Source organism: Anolis sagrei, chromosome 6 (assembly GCF_037176765.1).
Source record: "Anolis sagrei isolate rAnoSag1 chromosome 6, rAnoSag1.mat, whole genome shotgun sequence".
Lineage (NCBI taxonomy): Eukaryota > Metazoa > Chordata > Lepidosauria > Squamata > Dactyloidae > Anolis > Anolis sagrei.
Genome location: NC_090026.1, coordinates 85576753 through 85598050, shown reverse-complemented (window position 1 = coordinate 85598050; position 21298 = coordinate 85576753). Strand labels below are relative to the sequence as shown.

At 39.2% G+C, this 21298-nt stretch overlaps 1 protein-coding gene across 4 annotated transcripts in view; it reads right to left on the bottom strand.

Moving 5' to 3' along the window:
* The window catches only part of THRB (thyroid hormone receptor beta), a 233891-nt gene that overhangs the window by 108265 nt on the left and 104328 nt on the right, over positions 1–21298 (bottom strand). The window lies entirely within an intron of this gene.

Below are 21298 nucleotides of genomic sequence, written 5' to 3'. Positions count from 1 at the left end.
TAAAAACTCAGCAGGTGGATTGCACTTTGTTTTCATCCAATTCAAATTATGCACTCACATGATAAACAAATAACAGGATCAGTAAACATACACGTATAATATTAGACAGCCGTTTGACTGTCCTCAGAAATAAATCAAGTTAGTCTTTATGGAAGCAGGTAGTTAAAAGCAAAAGAATTCAGAAACCAATAAATTTCAGTTATTTCCATTTCTCAAGCCATCCTGCTGCTCACCTCAGAATTCTCATTCAAAGTAGAGACTTTTGGAGGGCTGTCTAGGGTAAAACTGCTAAATTAGAATTCATCCACAAGTTCCTATGCCATTTGGATTCACTTTGTACTAAAGCTTTTAAGTCACCACAATAGGATAGAATTTGGTATGTGCATAATCCATGCATATTATGGATGTAACACTAGAATTTATTCACGAGGTTCAGGTGCAATGTCCCAATGATCATCCTCCAAAGGCTGGACCTGAGATGCTGCCAAGAATATTTACTAGCTGGGAAGGGAAGAAAAAGGTGACTAGGCAGTGCCAGCAGTGCAACCAGTTCTGCCGTCAGGAGAAGGGAAATGTGGGTGCCATCCCAACAGTTGCCTGGAGGGCAGGCCCAGAGGTGCACATGTCAAGTTATATTCTGCATGCTGTGACCTTGGATATCCCCACTCTTTTAACTTATATATAATTGCTTGCATGGTGTAATGGTTGGTGTGTTGGACTATAGATCTAGATTCCAGGGATCAAATCCCCAATCAGGCCATGGAAATCTACTGGCTGACCTTGGGTCACATTCTCAGCCACAAAAGAAGATAAAGGAACCTCCAACCTGAATCAATCCTTCTAAGAAAACCCTGTGACAGGTTGTCTTAGAGTCACAATAAGTCAGAAACATCTTGAAGGAACACAGCAGCAGCAGCTTATACGATATTTTGACTCTCTAAGATCAGCCAAGAGAAGAAGGCAAGCTAGCAGAATGGCATTCATAGTGACATAGACAACTTGGTACCCGGTTCTCTCTACAGCAACTGCATCCTTGAGCTAAGCCTCCATTGGCTCATTTTCATATTTGATTGTCTTTGGCTAAAAGGTTGACCATTGTTAGCCTTTATGATTTATACTACTCCTTGTTGCTTTTGCCTGCAATCAGCCATTTAGGTCAGAATCACAATCAGATTGTCAGGACCATAAGCCGATTATGTTGTCAAGGCTTCGTGTTTAACTAGGAACCTTGTGCCAATCAGCAAGCTGTGCGTGAAAATCCATCTGTAAAAATGACGCCAATAAAGAAATAAATATCTTTGAATGAATACAACTGAAGTACTTTTTGAAGCAGAAGAATTATCCAGGGTGATTAGTTACAGTTTACTCCCAGGTGGATTTTAAAAATAGGCTGCCTTACAAGAAAGCATGCAGCATTCAGAGCTGACAGCTTGTCTTAAAACCAAAGAACCACAGGCATCTTTATATTGTAAGAGTTTCACAGATGATCCAGGTGATATGCAGACAGGGCTTGGAGTACTCAAGGCAGTGCCATGTCACAAGTTAACTATAGTCACCAGTTTTGAAGTCATGCCATTTCAAAGGGTGATGAGGGCAGAGGTGAACTGATGTAGTTGCCAACATCAGCACCATTAAGAAATACAATGACAAGTATCAATGCAAATAAAGTCACGAAACAGGAAAAGCTGCTGCACACATCTGTTATGATAGGGCTTCTCAACCTTTCACTGCCAGATGTTTCATAATTCAAATTCCAGAATCCCTGAGCTCTAGCTATGTTGTCTAGAGCTTATGAGGGTTGAAGTTCCAAATTTCTGGAGGAGCAAAAATTCACAACTTTTGCATTCTTACAGATAGTCACAGTTAGCAAAAGTCATAGTTAGAAGATATGATTGCCTTGGAGAAGATGCTGTCCTGGATAAGATCTTGTTGGATAGCAATTCCTGGCCATTGGATACACTGATTAGAAGTGATGTGAGTTGTAGTGTACGATACACACACAGTATTAGATTGGTCCCTTCCATAGAGTTCTTCCAGGAGCAGGTGCATACTATTTTGTTCTGGCAGGACTTTGGTTACTGGTTCCATATTTGCTATATTGTCCACATTTGTTGCTTTTCACTGGGAAATCAGACCAGTTTGAATGACTCCAGATTACACTTATGTGTGAAAACAAAGCAAAACGAAAGCCACTTTGGTTTCATAATGTGGCTGAGTGGAAGATTCAGATTTTTTGATTTTTATTTTGTTAAGATTCATATCTTGATCTGAACAAAACTGGGGCTCAGTTCATATCATCGTGTTAGGTCAGCTAAACTAGGTATCCTTGCACAGCCATAATTTTAATACATTTTGTAATAGCCATTCTAAGGTAAGTGATGGTGTATCCCTCAGCCTACTTGTGAAAAGTGAGTAGATTGCGTGCTCACATTATTCTGTACGAAGCAGGTCATGCATCCAATTTTACAGGGCCATTTTGAAAGCGTAGGTCAGGCATGCTACTTTTCTGTTCATTTCTCTTTTGGATCAGTGTTACCCGAACAAATTGCTATGTGGACTCCAAATAGAAATGAGATATGCAGATGCTATAGGCTCTGTTTAGATGTATAAGCAGTGGCTCAAAATTGGCTAGAGTTATTGCAACTTCATAAATAAATATACGAATTTGCATCTATTCACATAAAGCTTGCTTAGAAATAGATGTCATGGAAATCCAGTACCATTTACTTCTATATACTGAGGATTTTATTGACCTGATTGTTTCTGGTGTGATTTTTATTTTCTTTTTAAAAACTGTTTCTGGTCCCTGTTGTAATGGGTGCTTTTTGTGCTCCATGGCTGCTGGATTAGAGACAAGATCCTACGGCAGTGCATAGGGCCATCCACGTGGTACAATGTCTCTTCATGCCCATGCAGCCAGCCTTTATGAAGACCTGAGAGGAGGTGCTATTCAGACCTGCCAATGGAGGTGGGTGGGAATTCAGATTATGAAGCTAGATTCAGATAAATGGCCAGGGGGAAGAAACCAGGGTGAAATTATGGATGGAGGGCACCCTCCTATCCTTCCCCCATTTCGACCTTATCCTACCAAGGTGGAGACTCAATTTCTGCCAGGAATCCCCCCTTCCCTGTTCAGGTGTACATGAAGGGAACTGGGGTATAGAAATGCATTAAAGTTATCAGCAAACAGCTGCTGTGCCAACATTGAACAATTCACCACCTTTTGAGTGCAAATGAAATTTAGAATGATCAATATAAATAGCCCTGCAGTTATGCCTGCTGCCACTTGCTCGGGCTTTAACAACTCCTTTCTAGTTTGCTTACAGAAAGTAATGCAGGTGCAAAATCTGACTAATTGATTTTTGATTTGCATTAAGTATAGATTGGTAGTACACTAAGATGGCAAATATTATTAATATGGAAGAGTACATTACCAAGGAGAGGCTGATTGTTTATGCCTGAGTTGTGAGATCAAGATTCCACAGTTTCCACTTATAGCTGAGTGGGGTTTTGAACCCTGGCCTTAGAATCACACTGCAGTGTTCAAACCACAATACTATATTGGCTCTCCTTGAATAGGGTACATTCAATTAGCTTAGCTTTGCCAAGCTAATTGAATGTACCCTATTCAAGGAGAGCCAATATAGTATTGTGGTTTGAACACTGCAGTGTGATTCTAAGGCCAGGGTTCAAAATCCCACTCAGCTACAGAAACGTACTGGGTGACTTTGGGCAAGTGACACTCTCTCAGCCTCTGAGGGAGTCCAAGGCAAACCCCTGCTGGACATTTTTTGTCCAGACAGGAGCTGTGGTGGCACAATGGGTTAAACTCTTGTGCTGCTGAACTGCTGACCTGAAGGTTGGCAGTTCAAATCTGCGAGAGATCCAATATGTCTGATCCAGCTCCTGCCAACCTAGCAGCTTGAAAACATGCAAATATAAGTAGATAAATAGGTACCGCTTTGGTGGGAAAAGGCTTTTGCTTTTAGCAAGCAAAGTTTATTGATTAGTCCATTGACCATATCAACATTAAAAACAAAAACAGAAACATGCACAAATAGACAATAATCACTATCCTAAGACTCCCAAAATAATGAACTGGTGGGAAAAGGCAAAGAGATACTCCAAGCAATATTGCCAGCCACACAACTAGGAAATGACAATGTAGGCTCCTCGGCTTGACTATGGAGAACGCACCTCCCCAGAGCCAGAGGTGAGCATTGCCTCCAGAAGCCAGAAATGAAAGGAGAAGCCTCTGCCATTGTTTGTGTTTGTGTGTCTCATTGCATATGATTGTAAAGGCATTGAATGTTTTCCTGTGTATGTAAATGCTGTAATCTGCTCTGAATCCCCTAGGGGAAAGGGGCAGAATATAAATAAAGTGTGTTGTTGTTTTTGTTTTTGTTGTTGTTGCCAAGAAAAGCTTGCAATGGAGTCACCTTAGAAGTGTTATAACTTGGAAATGAATTTAAGGTGCACAACACAACAACATATCTTTTGCATTTTGAACTCAGTTTGCACCAACTGAAAAAAGTATGAACAAAGGGAAGGTTGGAGAAAGATAGTTAAACTGGGACAAGCTGCTGAAAAAATGGATTAATCAGGACTATCCCTGATAATTTTTAAAAGATTTGGAGGGTATGCCGTTTTTTCATTCCACTATCCATTTGGTGCTGAATTTGTATGTCCCCAAAAGGGATATTTGTTGTGAGTTTCCAGTAATGAACTTTCCCTATGATTTAGCTATTCTTGATCAACATGTAAAGAATGGAGGAAGAGAACCATTGCCTTCCAACAAGTGTGCTTCAGAGAAACTCACTGAAACCTGGGGGAGGAGAGTGTAATTATAGTAAAGGATATTTGTGTCAGTGCTTGCAATGGCAGAGGCAAATAATATGCTGACAAAGTTCAGTACAATGCACCAACTGAGCCAGAAACAGTCTGTGGAAGGTAGAGGCCATGCACTATAGCTGCTTCACGCTCTGGTTATTTTCTGTGACGTTGCTCTATCTATTATTAACTAATCTTTCTTTTACTGTAAATCATTTCTGCTCTGGAGATGTATTATTATCCCCCTGAATTTTCGGTAGAATGAGTCACAGAAAATTTAGAGACCTCAATCAGTAAGTATGGAAAAACTGGAACTGCCAAATGGAGGCACAAAACTTCAAGCTGGATAATTGAAGTCTGCTCCTCTAAATTCTAATTGGCAACTATGTTCCATTAGATTTTTTTTTGGATGGCAGTGTCCATTGTTGTCCATGCTGGCTATGGTTGCCTGGAGTTGCCCTGCCTGCTCTACATTAATGCAGACATTAAATTGTATTTTATATGTATCCAGAAAGCATTTATCATATAGGTAGATATCAGATTATGTAGCTAGATTCAGATAAATGATTCAGACCTAAATCTACGGGCTAAACTCAAGTAGAGTAGACCCAAGGAATCAATGCAATTTTTGTAAGGATTGCTTTATCAATTTTTCCTTAATTTGATGGACCCATTCTATTTGGAACTATGAGTTTTAGCCATAAGGTTACCTTACAAGTACATTCAGAGCTAACTGTTCAGACTTTCTTCCAAGAATGCTGATATAAATGCAAATGGGATCTCTCAAAGGACTGGACTGGATCTCTTCTTGCTTACCACAAAGAATAAATCCAGTCATCCCTCAACATTTGCAGGTTTGACTTTTTTAGATTTGATTATTCATGTTTCCTCTAGGAATCTCTAGTCATGCTGGATGACCTAGAGATTTCTAAAAAGAGCATCTGTCTAGGAATCTCTAGATCCTCCAATATAATTCTATAGTCAGCTTCCAGAAGAAGTTGACATTACAGTCATGCTGGAAGATCTAGAAATTCATAGAGAAGAGTTCTACCAGGTAATAACAAAAGCAAATTATGTACCTTTTTCACTTTCATGGCGTTCTTGTGTCCCCAACACCAATAGATGTGGAGGACTAGCTGTACAGAGTATTCCATTTTCCCCTTTGAATTTTAAGCAACTGCTACTATCCATTTAACATACAATTTCATCTAGTGAGAATTTATAGGACCAGATCCAGACTTTGATATATTTAAATAGACTATACTTTGTCTTCTCTAGGGTAAAGTAGGGTATGATCAAATGAGCTTGAAATAAGTACCTGTAAACTACTTTGGAAATGCTTGTTTCCATTTTTATTAGCCGGAGCTTACTATGTCATACAAACCTAGTAAACTGAACTTAATTATGGCTTGTCAAAACAAACCAGCTTCATAATCTGAGAATGAATTATGTTGCCTTGTTTCAAAAAGCCATTTTTAGGATATAGATATAATGCAAAATGTAGTCCATCTAAAATAATATTTGGTTATTGTGTCAGAGAAGAACAAGCTTGGAAAGTTGTTTCTTCTTTTTTTGTTGCATGGTGCTGCTGCCTTTTTTTCTATTGCTGTTAGTCATGGACTAATAATAGTTATTATTACTTTTTTGCTATGAATCACACATTACATTCCTAATATTTCAAAAATTCCTCTGAAAATTACCTCAAAATGTAATTGATGATGGTTACTTGTTAGAGCAAAAGTACAGGTAATGATATAAAGGAAAATGCTATTAGCTTGTTGTTACAAAAATGTAGTTACTGGGGATGAAATTGTTTGTTAAGCATGTAGCTACTCTCACATGCATATTTACGATATAAATATAAAGATATCAGAAGCAGGAGACTTTGCTAAATGTTATTTCAGTGGGAAGAACACAAAGTTTGAGATTGTTGAAAAGACACTAATGCTGACATGTTTTCTTTTTCTCTGTGCAGCTTTGTTCCAACATATTCAAATATTTCAGTTCAGGTTTCTTCTTGTCTATCTAGTTATGAACAATTATAATGTGTTCGTTTACTGGCAGAGACTCAGGAAAATAAATGTTGTAAAACTGCCAAGTGTTTTTCCAGAGTGAATGGTTTGTAATAAACTTTTCTTTCTTCTCAAACCAAATACTCATCATTTAAATAGAAAGTAATTTAGGCTACACAGTGCTCTGCACCCTAAACCTAGCTGTATTTATTTATTCATTTATTTATTTCCAAAATGTGTACCCCGTCCTTCTCAACCCCCAAGGGGGAGGGGGGGGCTCATGGCAGCTTACGACAGCAGCAATTTGAAGCCAAAAACATATAAAATCACATTACATACAACATTATACAATAGGTAAAAACATTAGGTTATAAATCAATTTAAAACATTATTGTTCACCATATCAATCCACGTCAGATTTAACGACCAACGACCCAGTCCAAAGCTTGTCACAGTCAGATTTCACACATTATGATTACTGCTAAACCTACTGTCTGAATACCTGGTCCCAAAACCATGTTTTGAGCTTCCTTCCGAAAGAGAGAAGGGATGAAGCTGACCTAATTTCGCTAGGGAGCGTATTCCACAGACAGGGGGCCACCACTGAGAAGGCCCTGTCTCTTGTTCCCGGCAAACACGTTTGCGAAGAAGGCAGGATCAAGAGCAGGGCCTCCCGGGATGATATTAGATTGTGAGGCAGGATGTAGAGGGAGATACGTTTAGACAGGTAAGCTCCACTGAATCAGAGGAAATTACTTCGTAATAGATGTACATAAGATTATGCAGTTAGATTTTTGAAATAAAGCCCTAGAATGTGTTAGATGGAACTGATTTTGAGATCCCACAAAAAGTTATCCTATTGTGGACAACGCTCCTGTTGCAGCAGCTTCACTGGTTGCCAGTTTGTTTCTGGGCACAATTCAAAGTGCTGGTTGTGACCTTTAAAGCTCCTTGGTTGAGCACATCTCCTTCTACAAACCAGTCCGGGCCCTGAGATCTTCAGGAGAGGCCCTTCTCTTGGTCGCACATTCCATCTCAAGCACAGTTGGTGGGAACGAGAGAGTGGGCCTTTTCAGGGGCTGCCACTCAACTATGGAACTTTCTGTCCAAAAAAGCCAGAATGTCTGTCCTTCAAGCAGCAGGCTTAAACTTTTTTATTCAGACAGGCATTTAAGGAAGAATTTTTTTAAGATCAAGTTAGGGAATGCTGTGGTTTTTAGTTTGAATATATGTATTTTTATGGATTTAAACTACATTTTTAATAACATTGATATTTCATTCTGTTTTAATGTTTGTATATTTGTAGATTTTAAATTGTATTGAAATGCATTTAATGTAAGCCACTTTGAGTCTCCTTGTGGAGAGAAAAAACAGGGTATAAATAAACATAATAAACATAGGTAAAGGTTTTCCCTGACATTAATTCTAGTTGTGTCCAACTCTAGGGGTTGGTGCTCATCTACCTTTCTAAGCCGAAGAGCCAGCGTTGTCATGTGGCTGGCATGACTGCATGGAGCGTCGTTACCTTCCTGCTGGAGCAGTACCTATTGATGCATGTTTTCAAACTGCTAGGTTGGCAGAAGCTGGGACTAACAGCAGGAGCTCACCCCACTCTCTGTATTTGAACCACCAACCTTTTGGTCAGCAAGTTCAGCAGCTCAGTGGTTTAACCCATTGTGCCACTGGGGGGGGGGGGTCAATAAATAATAATACTAATGCCAGACCAGATATGTTTTTACCTAGGTTTGCCTAATGTATCCCCTAGTCAGTTTTAAGCAACCAATTGACTGACATATAGTACTGCGTCAAAACCAGGCATCCCTAAGTAAATATAATATTGAAGTTGCTTAAATTTTAGAGTAACAATAGAAAGAAATGAAATAGAGAGAAAGGAACAATGTTTGTGGACATCCAATATTTCTAGATGTTACCAAGATGTTTTGGACAAGCTAATGAACTAAGAGGTTGGCTATACTATTACTATTACCCCCTTCCAGTTCATAATAAGCTAGTGGGGCTCTATTGTTTTACTTTGAGGAACTGATAGAGGATCAGGGCTGCATATGAACTCTCTAGAAATATCTTTCAGCCTATGCAAGCAGAACTACTTAGCTTTGTCCTTGCACTGCTTTCTGCTCACCTCATGACAAGTACTATTCCTGAGCCCTAGCTTTGTGAAAATGTCACTTCCTCACAAAAGATTTGATGAAAGGACCTTTGCTTTTCAGAAACCAATGCTATCTATTGACCTTAAGTAGCATGCAGTACAAATAAAAGCATGCAGTACAAATACTTTCATTTGAAATGAAAAAATGCAATTATATATATAGCAAAGTTCAGTATTTAGTAAGAACCATGTTGAGTTGTGGTTCGCTTTCATTTTGAGAGGCACCTAGCATTCAGAACAAGACACCAGGCTCTGTAAAATACAATGGGAATTCTACCTAACTCACATAACTTATGACCATGTTTGGGGAAAAATCCCTGTAAATCTTGAGCAAAATGTTTTGTGCAAAGTTTATAAGTATGTTATATAACACAATATTGCTGTGATGACAGGCTTTGTGTTCTGAGGAAGCACTGAAATGAAATGATTTTTTTTAAAGCTCCCCTTTGTCCACACTGTATCTTGAACTAAAGTTTTCTACCAGAACAAAGATTAACACTCTGTGCCATGTTAACACACTTAATGGTATTGTACTGTAAAATATGACAGCCCCAAGTTGCATATGCAAGTGGAAATGAGTAAATAGATTTGGAAAATTAATACATGTTTCTAAAGATGTAGTTCAAGGACTTCCTACTCAAATAGTAATTGCAACCTTGCTGGTGTTATGCAAACAATCATATAAAGATGATTTGTTAGCAGACTACAATGGAATCTCTTCTGGCACTAGAATTGAATGTAACACTATTAATCTATAGAAGAAAAATGCGAAGTGCAAGTTCACAGTTATATAATACGAGTATAAAACCCTCCCCGCTTTTGGAGGAAAGATTAACTGGAGGCCAAAAGTCACACAGCAGAGGTGGAAAATGTATGGCCTTACAAATATGGTTGGCAGATAAGTCATTCAAATATCAGCATAGATGGACTGTGCAAAGATGGTCGACTGTAGAATCCTTCCTGATAAACTTCTGGGGGAGAACTCACTACTTGTTGATTCACCCATTCCAAGATATCATGATCCAGTAGTGGCATTCTTCCAGGAAAAAAGTGGAGGGTTTTTTTTTGTTTTGTTTTTTGGTGAAGATCCAGTTTCTGCTTCTGATCACTTTCCTTTTGCCTTGGGACCCAGAGGAGATAGGGGTCAGGAAACTAGCAGACACAGAGTGAGAGGGGTGTAGGCTACTCTTTATGTTAATTAGTTAGTCTTGTGTTGGTGTGTTTTATATGTATTTTGTGTTGTCAGGTATGTGTTTGTACTAGTTAGAAAGTAGATTAGCAGGGGGTGTTTTTTTTTTAAAGTATAACTTTATAGTGTGTTTGCTTACTTTATTATATTTTGTATTATGGCTTTTCTTTCTACCAATAAAAATTAATAGCAAAAAAAGTCGATAAATTGAGATAAATCCTCTTCCTTATCTCAGCGGCATTGACCTTCCAGGTTTCTACTGGATGGCACGAACTGGTAAAGACACCAGACTCCTTAATTCAGCTTTCACTGAAAGCAACATTTTAGCTTTATTTACACAAATATACAAGACAAACTTCAACCATGTCCGCTCACATCTCGGCACACAGCAAGAAGCACAGTCTTTTCTTAGCAGAGCTTCTTCAACCGGTCAGCACTGGATACTCCAAAAGTGAAACTCTACCAATAATACACATTTCTCTGTTTACACCCATGCATTTCTGAAATCACACAATTTAAACTATAAGCAGTTTTCATACCATATAACATTAGATACTGACAAAAAGATCAGCCTAGCTAATGATGTAGGCCATACTACCCAGCTAGTATTAAGTATTACTTTTGAACTCGTGCGTTGTGTTTAATCTCTGTTCTGTGTATTTTAATATGTATTTTATAGAAATATGTTTTAATGTGTATCTTTTATAGAAATACATATATTTATATAATTCTTATAATGTTTATGTGTTTTAATTATGCCGTAACGTGCCTTGAGCCATGAGGAGAAATGGGTAAGAAGTAAAATTATGATGATGATGATGATGATGACACTGAATACTGAAATTGTACTGAAGGTAGCACTACCATCTCAATGAACAAATTTTCCAGGTGCAAAAGTCTACAAAATATATAACAAAAGTGGACAATGTTTGATCTGAGTGCAGAGTGGACAAATAAAAACTCATGTGTATATCACACATAAAACCACCTCTATCACACCAGTATCGCTTGAAAATCCAAATAAAAAGTTGTTATATCTTACATATTCAGACCTAATTCCAACGGTTAGTCTCAGCTAGAGAAAACTCACTGAGGCAACATATGCACTGGCTTATCAAATTCCCACTGTGACTAATAATTAGATATTTACTGCTTCTCCATATGGAAAGAACTACATTCGGTTCCATACAGCTTGTGAAAAAGATCTCAAAACTGGGAGAAAATACCAACTTTTTTCTAAAAACTTGAAAAACTGGTGCCAATACTGTGTCTGACAAGTTAAGAAGATACATATGTTCACTTATGTATGGCTGCCCAAAACAGTTTAGTATGTATTCAGTTTAGGTGGCTGCATCCTTAGAAATCCTGGCATCTGTAATTTGATGAGGAATTGGAGAGTCCTCTCTGCTGGAGCCTCTAATATACTGCCCTCAAACTATAACACTGACACTTTCTAGCAGAAAATAAGTTGTACGTCACCCATACGATCCCTGTCAAATGGGGTAAAATGGAGAATATTCTTACCAATTGACATATCCTAAGATTCTGTAGGAAAGAACAATGATGGGAAGTGGTATCAAATTTCTCTGATTGTGTGGTTTAGCTACACTGCAAAAACAATGGAGAAAATGGGAACAACAGCACAATGCTGATGTAATAAGTAAAGCGCTTTTAGATTTGAAGCATTTAAAAAGGTATTTTGATAGGAATTGTCCGAGCTTTCTGCCATGCCCTTATGAATTTTGAAGGCAGTTTTAAAAATCAATCAAAAGTTACAACAATTATAGGTGATGCAATAAATAACGTAGTGAGTTACATGTATAATATTGTACCAGGTAGGAACAACAGATTACTTTTAATTATTATAATGAGTGAGTAGGGAAAATTATATCCTAAAAGCACAATCTCTATGTGCAGCAATTATCTGTGAGTAAGGATTTGGTGGAGGGGGGAATCTGTAGTGGCTGGTGATCTTTGATGAATCTGCTCTGGGTTTTGCTGCAAACTTTAAGATGTTATCTAAGATTCTGAATCTGCTTGGAGAAAGGTTTCATAAACTTGGAAAGCTCTTTTATAGTGCAGAGTACGATCTGAAGCGGTGTTCACCCCCACACTGGCATGAAAACCATTAGCATAGATAATATATATTGTCACATCTCTGCATACAATTAATTTTTTGAAATAACGACACAGTCTTAATCCAAGTCATTAGTATCTTGGCTTTGGACAGCTCCATATAAACTGCATTTTGTTTAAACGGTTAAAATTTTTGGTTTTCCTCATACGACCTCAATGGCATCCTGCCAGAGATCAACTCTTGTTGATATTTAATCTGAACATAATCCACACAATATCTCCCGTGTTGCTAGGTTGAAGGGGTCCTATACTCTTGCAATGGACTAAGCCTTGTATTACAAATGTTATTTTTATGTCATTCTCTATGTCCTTTCCAGTTGTAGAAAATAATGTCTTCATTTTTGAAAGCAACACCTTTTTATTTACTACAATAATGTATCATTTTACAATGGGAATCCTGACAGGCATGATAATTTACACTGAAATAACTTCCCCTTTGCAGTAGTTTTTGTACACAGCTAGAACCAAAGAAAAGAATGCAAATACTTAGTTTAAAAGCACTAGTGGTGAAGATCAGCCATACACACACACACACACACACACACACAAGATTACTGTTGAAGAGCTATATGACATAATGGTTTGGGTGTTGGACTAGGATCCTTGATACCAGCATCCCATAAGTCAGAAATAATTTGAAGGTGCACACATCATCATCATCATCAATACCAACAACAACAACAACAATCATCAAAGGTTGAAATGTATCTGATAACAAAAGAGCTTCATCTTAATTTTTTGACAGCTATTTTTCCCCCAAGTTACAAATCTCCAACTTACAAACAACTCACAGTGAAGAACAGGGTGAAACAACAGGATGTAAGAGAAATCTTTCCCTAGGAAGGGAAATTCATTCCTGAAAGAGTTATCATGGGGGAAAGGTACTTCCATTGAAGCTTTATCACCAATCCTTTTTCCACATTTTTCAACATCCAATTATCACGGGGAAAGAAAGTGAGGTGAAATCTTCTGAATAGTGGCACAGATAGCAAAACAAGCACCACAGGAGTGTTAGCCTTTCCCTGTGCTATCCAAAGCTAAAACATATATTTTGGCTGGAATTACACTTTAAAATGTAACTATTTCAACTTACATACAAATTCAACTTAAGAACAAACCTACAGAACCTATCTTGTTCATAACTTGGGGACTGCCTGTATTAGGATGAAATTAGGCATATACCTAAGTAATGGATAATACAAATATCATTTGAGAGACCCCAGACTCCATAGCTCTATCTCTCCATCAGGTTTTGGGTTAAGTTCATCTCAGGGGACAATGATGTGCACAGCATTGGCTGGTGGGTTGGGTAGAAGCAGGAATTTCAAGGGAACTGACTTTCCCTGGAGCTATTTCCCATTCTGGTGACCATCATCATATGGAGCAATATATTTGCCAAGAAAAAGGTCAGGTTTTGGTGCAATAATAAGGCACATATTGTTTCTCAACCAAAAACAACATCATAAGATTGCTGGAGAGGAAGAGTCTGAGAATTTCAAAACATTTCTACATACTGGAAACATGTGATAAAATTCTACAATCTACAGCTGTTTGATAGCTAGCGTGATTCTTTATTTTTGTTTGTATTGACATTCATGACGTGTCTTTAGGCTTTTTTAATGGAAAAACTGGATATGTCTGCCTAAGAAGAAATATAAACAACATAGCAGTTTTGCACTATTTCCCTTTAGCGTACTCACAATTTACATCTAATTTGCTTCTCCATGATTGACATCATTTCCACTGGTTCTGTGACACAATTTTTCAACCTCTGAAATAGTCAAAAACTGTACCAAAGAAAGAAAGATGCCCAGATTTCAAGCAATCACAAAATAAACCTCAAGGACAACTGCTTTATGCATGGCTGATTCTTAGCTCTGGAGCCTATGCTTGCTAACAAAGTTGAGTTCATTGCCCGGCCAATCCCATCAACCCCTAAGAGAGGAGAATACTTTGCATAGCCTACAGCTGCTATTGTTAGACGACCCAAGAGAAGACATTGGAAGCACATCGCCAAAGAAGTCTCAATTGATTATTGTCCACATAGAATTAGATCTGTATCAGATAAAACAATATTTTGAGGGGAAATATATTTCTTTAAAAAATAGGCTACCAAAACATAATTGCATTGGCAGCAACTGCTATAGTGAATCTAGGAAGGCTTTCTGGTTGTTTCTCCCATGAAAGACTGTTTTACTGCACAAAACAAAAAACAGCTGTTACATGGCTGATATGGGGAGATTCAGAGTGCTCCCCCCCCCCAAAGATAACATTTGTACAGAGCCTTTATATCTTCACAACACTCAAAGAATGATATCTTGTCAAGATAAATGAATGCCAAGTGGTTAAGGAAGATTAGAAGCTGGCAAACATTGGAGAGGACTTTGCTGTTATGTTCTTGGCAACTAGAAAACCACAAAAGCAGGTTGCACCAAATTAGGTAATTTATGTTATGTGCCTTCAAAGTTGACTCCAATGCATGGTGACTCTATAATATTAGAGGGAGTTTGCCATTGCCTTCCTCTAAGGATGAGGTCCTGTGTCTTTCCTATGCCCACCAGTGGGTTCTGTGACTGACTATGGACCTCTTTACACTGGGCATTTTAGCCCTGTTTTGCTGCTTTTAATCACGGGCAAGGACGGGGCCTGTCATGCACCATCAAGCGATATATGGCAGGCCCCACCCACATTCCTCCCAAAGTGGAGAAGCGCTGAAAAGTGCTTTCTCCTCCCCTACAGGGAGGAAAATGTAGTTGCCAGCCACACTTTCCTCCACCTTTTGCCATGTACTGGCAAAAAGGGCGGCAGGGCAATGTGATGAGGCCGGGAGGGGGAGGGAGGGAAGGAGGGAGGGGTGCCACGAGCCACCCCGTGCACCTTTCTTTTCGCTGGCAATGGGACAGCCTGAAACCGCCATGTAAAGAGGTCATAAGAATTCTAACCCTGTTCAGCCAGAGTCCTACATCAACACTCAAGTCACACTCTGTACTGGCTCCACTGATTAACACCAACTTTCCCCTCTAAATGTTACATTCCACATTTTTTTTCAGTTTATATAGTGGGATGAACCAAAGTAGAAACCTCCACAGAATGTCTCTCTCATATGCTGGAGATTGATAATTGTTACTTTGACTTTGTATATTTCAATTATAATTGATGATCTAATTATCACTGTATTCCACATTCACATCTTTCCTTCTGCTCACCGCAAAGAATACTGTATTCGATTGAGACAATCCATGACAAAATCTTTATTTAATTATTGTCTTCATGGACCAGTAAGTAGAAAAATGTCGTTCATTTATGGCCACACTGGTTATACAGTAATAAGAGATGAGAAAGTATGGAGTGCTGGTTTGAACACTGAAGTATGATTCTGGATACCAGTGTCTGAATCTTTGCTCAGCCACGGAAACCCATTGGTTGAGCTTGGGCCAGTCACTCTTTTTCAGCCCCAAGGGAAGGGCAAACATAACCCCCTTTCTCCCAAACAAGTCTCTGATATATTATTATATGTTGGAAATGTCTTTAAGGCATACAACAACATTAACTGGATTACTGGATTACTGAATTTCTCCCTCATTGGTTCCTTTAACACAGAAACAGATAGAACAGGAGCACAGAGACATTCCCATTTCTGTTTTGCTTTGTTGTTCATTTAAAACATTGTTTCATGCAAATAATTATAATAATGAAAAAATGTGCATATTAATATTAATTTGCTATTGTTCTGATATGTGGATGGCTTATTCAAGTGTTGTGTACATTATCTATTACCTGGCAACAAACGGGTGGTCAGGGAAAATAACAAAAACATCAATATTTCTGGAACAGTGTCTTCCCTGACATTGAAAAGTAACACCATTTGGCTGGTGTAAGGTGTAAAAAATACATTGCCATTACAATGCCAAAAGTGGAAGCACTTTAAGGACCTCATCACACAGAGGTCCAGAAGCCTGGGGACAGTGGGAAAACCATAAGGCAGCGCGCAGCTTCACCCCCTTACCATGCTTGACTGTGGACTGCCATCTGATGACATTTCCCGGCTATCCCTGACTTCCTCTTGTGCTGTCCCTGATTTCTTCAACATGTGCTGCCAAGACACTTCCAGGATGGAGCCCAAAGGAGCCCTGACGGAAGTAGGCTTGCATCATATGATGGGCCCTGGCAGACTCCATCCCAGCAGTGTGCCTGCAGCATGCTAGGATGGGGGAAAACCCCGTCTGATGACATGGTAAGGCTTCGTTCTTGTCTACAAATCTAATGCAGGATAAAAAGTTTTGCTGCTGGACTGCAGTAGCCAATTTGCTTTCCAAATACTATGTTTGTATTTCTTAAGTAAAGCAGCAAGGATTACATAGACATTATATTTCTCCAGTGTTCTCTCAAGAGAAGGAAACGAAACCCAGTAATATTGTCCCTGTAATACCCAGAGTGGTGGCTGGCGGAAGTGGGAAGTGCTTAACAGTATTATCATCTTTGCATTCAAATTAATTATACAGTTGCTGTGATGATGAGTCATTTCTCTGGAGCCTCATTTCCCACACATTTCTTTCAAGGCTTCTGAGATTATTTCTGCCTGATAAGACTCCTTCTTGATGCCGCCTCTGCTATTACAGGAAGACCACCCAGCAGATAAGGCTTAATTGGTGCCATTCAATGGAGATCAGAACACAAATCAATCTTATCAAGGCTTGCTCTCTGGAGGACATTTTGATGTAAAGTAGTGATTTAAAGAGGGGCAGGGGAAGGGAGCATAAAAGCACATTTCCTGTCTACCTGTCTACCTACCTACCTATATATGTGATTATTTGATTTTTTTCTGCACAGATATCAAGTGCTAATTAAACCATTCGTTTCCATACCAATTCTAATAGACATCTTGATATTATTATACTAGTGTTAGAAAAAAATTATATAGATTGAGCACCCCTTATCTGGAAATCTGAAATCTAAAATATTCCAGAACTGACTATATGGATAGCTTAAATTCTGATGGCACACAAACTCTATTTTGTGCACCACAAAATTAAAAATATTGTATAAAATTAACTTCAGACTGTATGAATAAGACATATATGAAATATAAATGTATTTTGTGTTTAGGCTTGAATTCCATCTCCAAGGTATCTCATTATGTACAGGCAGTTCCCAAATTATGAACAAAATAAGTTATGTAGCTTTGTTCTTAAGTTGAATTTGTATATAAGTTGGAACAGGCACATTTTTTAGTGTAACACCAACCAAAAATATATATGTTTTAGCTATATATATAGTTTTGGATAGCACAGTGAAGGGTTAACACCTCTGTGGTGTTTGTTTTGTTTTGCAGTCTGTGCCCTTTCAGAAGATTTCACCTCACTTTCTATCCCTGTGATAATTGGTAATAAACCTTCAATTGAGACACCTTTCCCCCATGACAACTCTTTCAGAATTTCCCTTCTTGGGGATAGATTTATCTCACTTCCTGTTGTCTCACCCCTATTCTTAACTATGAGTCATATGTAACCCAGCCCACACGATCTCTTCGATCATCTGGAGAGGCCCTGCTCTCGCTCCCGACCCCTTCACAGGCGCGACTGGTGGGGACGAGGGAGAGAGCCTTCTCTATGGTGGCCCCCCATCTCTGGAATTCACTCCCCAAGGATATCAGACAAGCCCCCACATTGGCAGTCTTTAGGAGGAGCTTGAAGACGTGGCTGTTCCAGTGTGCCTTCCCTAACTAAAGGAAAGAATGCCCTGGTTTGACCAATTTTCTGCAATATGTCCTCTGAAGCACTTTATCTACCCGTTGGATTGATTTCCCTACATTACCCTCTAAAAACCCCTGTTTAGATATCCTACTGCTGTCATGCCCAGTATTTTAAAATTTTTAATCTACTACATCTGGTCCTGTCCACAGTATTTTAAATCTCTTATGTGTTACTGTTTATATGTTACTAGCTGTGCCCTGCCACGCGTTGCTGTGGCCTATAGTAAAACTTATCAAAGTTGAGGTAGATATCTGGACTATTATGAAAGAGAGGTCCCTACCTATTCCTTCCCCCTTTTCCTCCCCCTTTCTCTCCTTTCTTCCTTCTCTACCTCTTTCTTTCTTTCCTTCTTTCACTACTTGGTTTCATCCTTCTCTCTTTCCTTCATTCCCTCCCCCTTTCTTCCTTTGCCTTTCTTCCCTCCCTGTTTGCTTCCTTCTTTCTCTTTTTATTTCCTTTTATTTCACCACCATCATAACAATAACAATAATGCAATGCATTGCCTCTGGGACCTGACACCTCTCCCATTCCCCCTAAAAGGGTCTTAGAGGAACAATAGCATAATAATAATAGAAATAACAACCTTTACCCGCCACGTGTTGCTGTGGCCAATCTTCCCTCTTTCTCTCCTTCTTTCCCTCCCTCCCTCCCTCCTTCCTTCCTTCCTTTCTTCCTTCCTTCCTTCCCATCTTTCCTTCTCCTCTTCTTTCTCTATCTCTTTCCTTCCTTCCCCCTTTTTCTTTCTCTTCTGCTGTCTCTCTTTTCTTTCCTTCCATCTTTCCTTTTCTTTCCTTTTCTTCTTCCTCTAACTTTCCTTCCTTCCCCCTTTTTCTTTACCTCCCTTTCTCTTTCTTCCTTCTTTCCTTCCTTCCTGTCTTTCCTAGATTTTGACAGGGCGGGAAGGGGCGGGGTGGGGTTTGGAGGTGGCGTGAAGTAAAAGGAGGTAAGATTGGGGCAGGGGAGTGATGGAGCGTGGGGTTGCGTGTGTGTGTGCGGCGGCGGGGGGAGTGGGGTTGCGTGTGTGTGTGGCGGCGGGGGGAGTGGGGTTGCGTGTTTGTGCAGCGGTGGGGGGGTGATGGAGCGTGGGGTTGCGTGTGTGTGTGTGGCGGCGGGGGGAGTGGGGTTGCGTGTGTGTATGCGGCGGCGGGGGGAGTGATAGAGCATGGGGTTGCGTGTGTGTGTGCGGCAGGGGGTGTGTGTGTGCGGGAAGCGGCGCGGCGGGGCTTGGAGTGGGCATGGTTTCCGCAGAGGGAACGTTGGCCGGAAGGCCATGTGCGCGCACCAGGGAACTTGCGGCTGGGCGCCAATGCGCATGCTCAGTTGTTTTGCCGTTTTGTGAGTGTGTTGTTGTGTTGTTTTTCATTTTGAGTAGATATGTTTGTACCTTGTGGGTTGTGTTATGGGCACGGGGATTTTAGTTAAGTTTCGTTGGGGTTTTTTGAGTTTTGTTCTTTTGCCATTTTGTGAGTGTGTTGCTGTGTTGTTTTTCATTTTGAGTAGATATGTTTGTACCTTGTGGGTTGTGTTATGGGCACGGGGATTTTGGTTAAGTTTCGTTGGGGGATTTTAGAGTTTTGTTGTTTTGCCATTTTGTGAGTGTGTTGTTGTGTTGTTTTTCATTTTGAGTAGATATGTTTGTACCTTGTGGGTTGTGTTATGGGCACGGGGATTTTGGTTAAGTTTCATTGGGGGATTTTTGAGTTTTGTTGTTTTGCCGTTTTGTGAGTGTGTTGTTGTGTTGTTTTTCATTTTGAGTAGATATGTTTGTACCTTGTGGGTTGTGTTATGGGCACGGGGATTTCAGTTAAGTTTCGTTGGGGGATTTTTGAGTTTTGTTGTTTTGCCGTTTTGTGAGTGTGTTGTTGTGTTGTTTTTCATTTTGAGTAGGTATGTTTGTACCTTGTGGGTTGTGTTATGGGCACGGGTATTTTGGTTGTTTCGTTGGGGGATTTTTGAGTTTTGTTGTTTTGCCATTTTGTGAGTGTGTTGTTGTGTTGTTTTTCATTTTGAGTAGATATGTTTGTACCTTGTGGGTTGTGTTATGGGCACGGGGATTTTGGTTAAGTTTCGTTGGGGTTTTTTTGAGTTTTGTTGTTTTGCCGTTTTGTGAGTGTGTTGTTGTGTTGTTTTTCATTTTGAGTAGATATGTTTGTACCTTGTGGGTTGTGTTATGGGCACGGGGATTTTGGTTAAGTTTCGTTGGGGGATTTTTGAGTTTTGTTGTTTTGCCGTTTTGTGAGTGTGTTGTTGTGTTGTTTTTCATTTTGAGTAGATATGTTTGTACCTTGTGGGTTGTGTTATGGGCATGGGAATTTTGGTTAAGTTTCGTTGGGGGGTTTTTGAGTTTTGTTTCCTCGTTGGATGCCCCTAACAAATTTATATATATAGATTTATGATATTTGTATTGTGTTTTACTTGCTTGCTTGCTTGGTTGTTTTTACTGATGTATTTTATTGGGCTTGGCCTCATGTAAGCCGCCCCAAGTCCCCTTGGGGAGATGGTGGTAGGGTATAAATAAAATATTATTATTATTATTATTATTATTATTATTATTATTTATAAGTCAGATTTTTGTAACTTGGGGACTGCCTGTACATATATGCAAGAATTCTGAAATCTAAACATTTGTGATCCCAGGCATTTCAGGTAAGGGATACTCAACCTGTAATATTTCTAAAGTTTCGCTGTATGGTCAACATAGCAGATGGGATTAAAGGGAGGAGGAGCATTTTTGAGGTGGTTGTGAAAAGAAGTCAGATTTCTAATAACAACGTAAATATGCATACACTATTAATCTATATAAGCTATGAAAACAATAATCACGGCTTGGAAAGCTTCTTTTTCTTTGCACTGTAACTTCCATAATCCCTCAGACAGCATGACTTCCTTACAATATTATGTGCATAACCACCATTATGTATAGATATTCCAGATATGTAACTTATCAGGAGGATATATTACAAACTGATTCCAACTTTCCCTAAACCAGCATATATTTTCTATTTCTTACCTGTCAAATACCAAATGTCCACTGAAAGAAATTTACCTGGTTCACTTAATTGTATTCCCGCTTCAGCCTGCCTCACTATGTACTACTTTTCTGACAATGTATAAACAACTTATGTTCCTCGTGACTCTCAATTTAGCAGATGTCCTGGGTGCCACAGATATCTAGGGTTTCCCTCAACATTAACAATACATTGCTTCAACC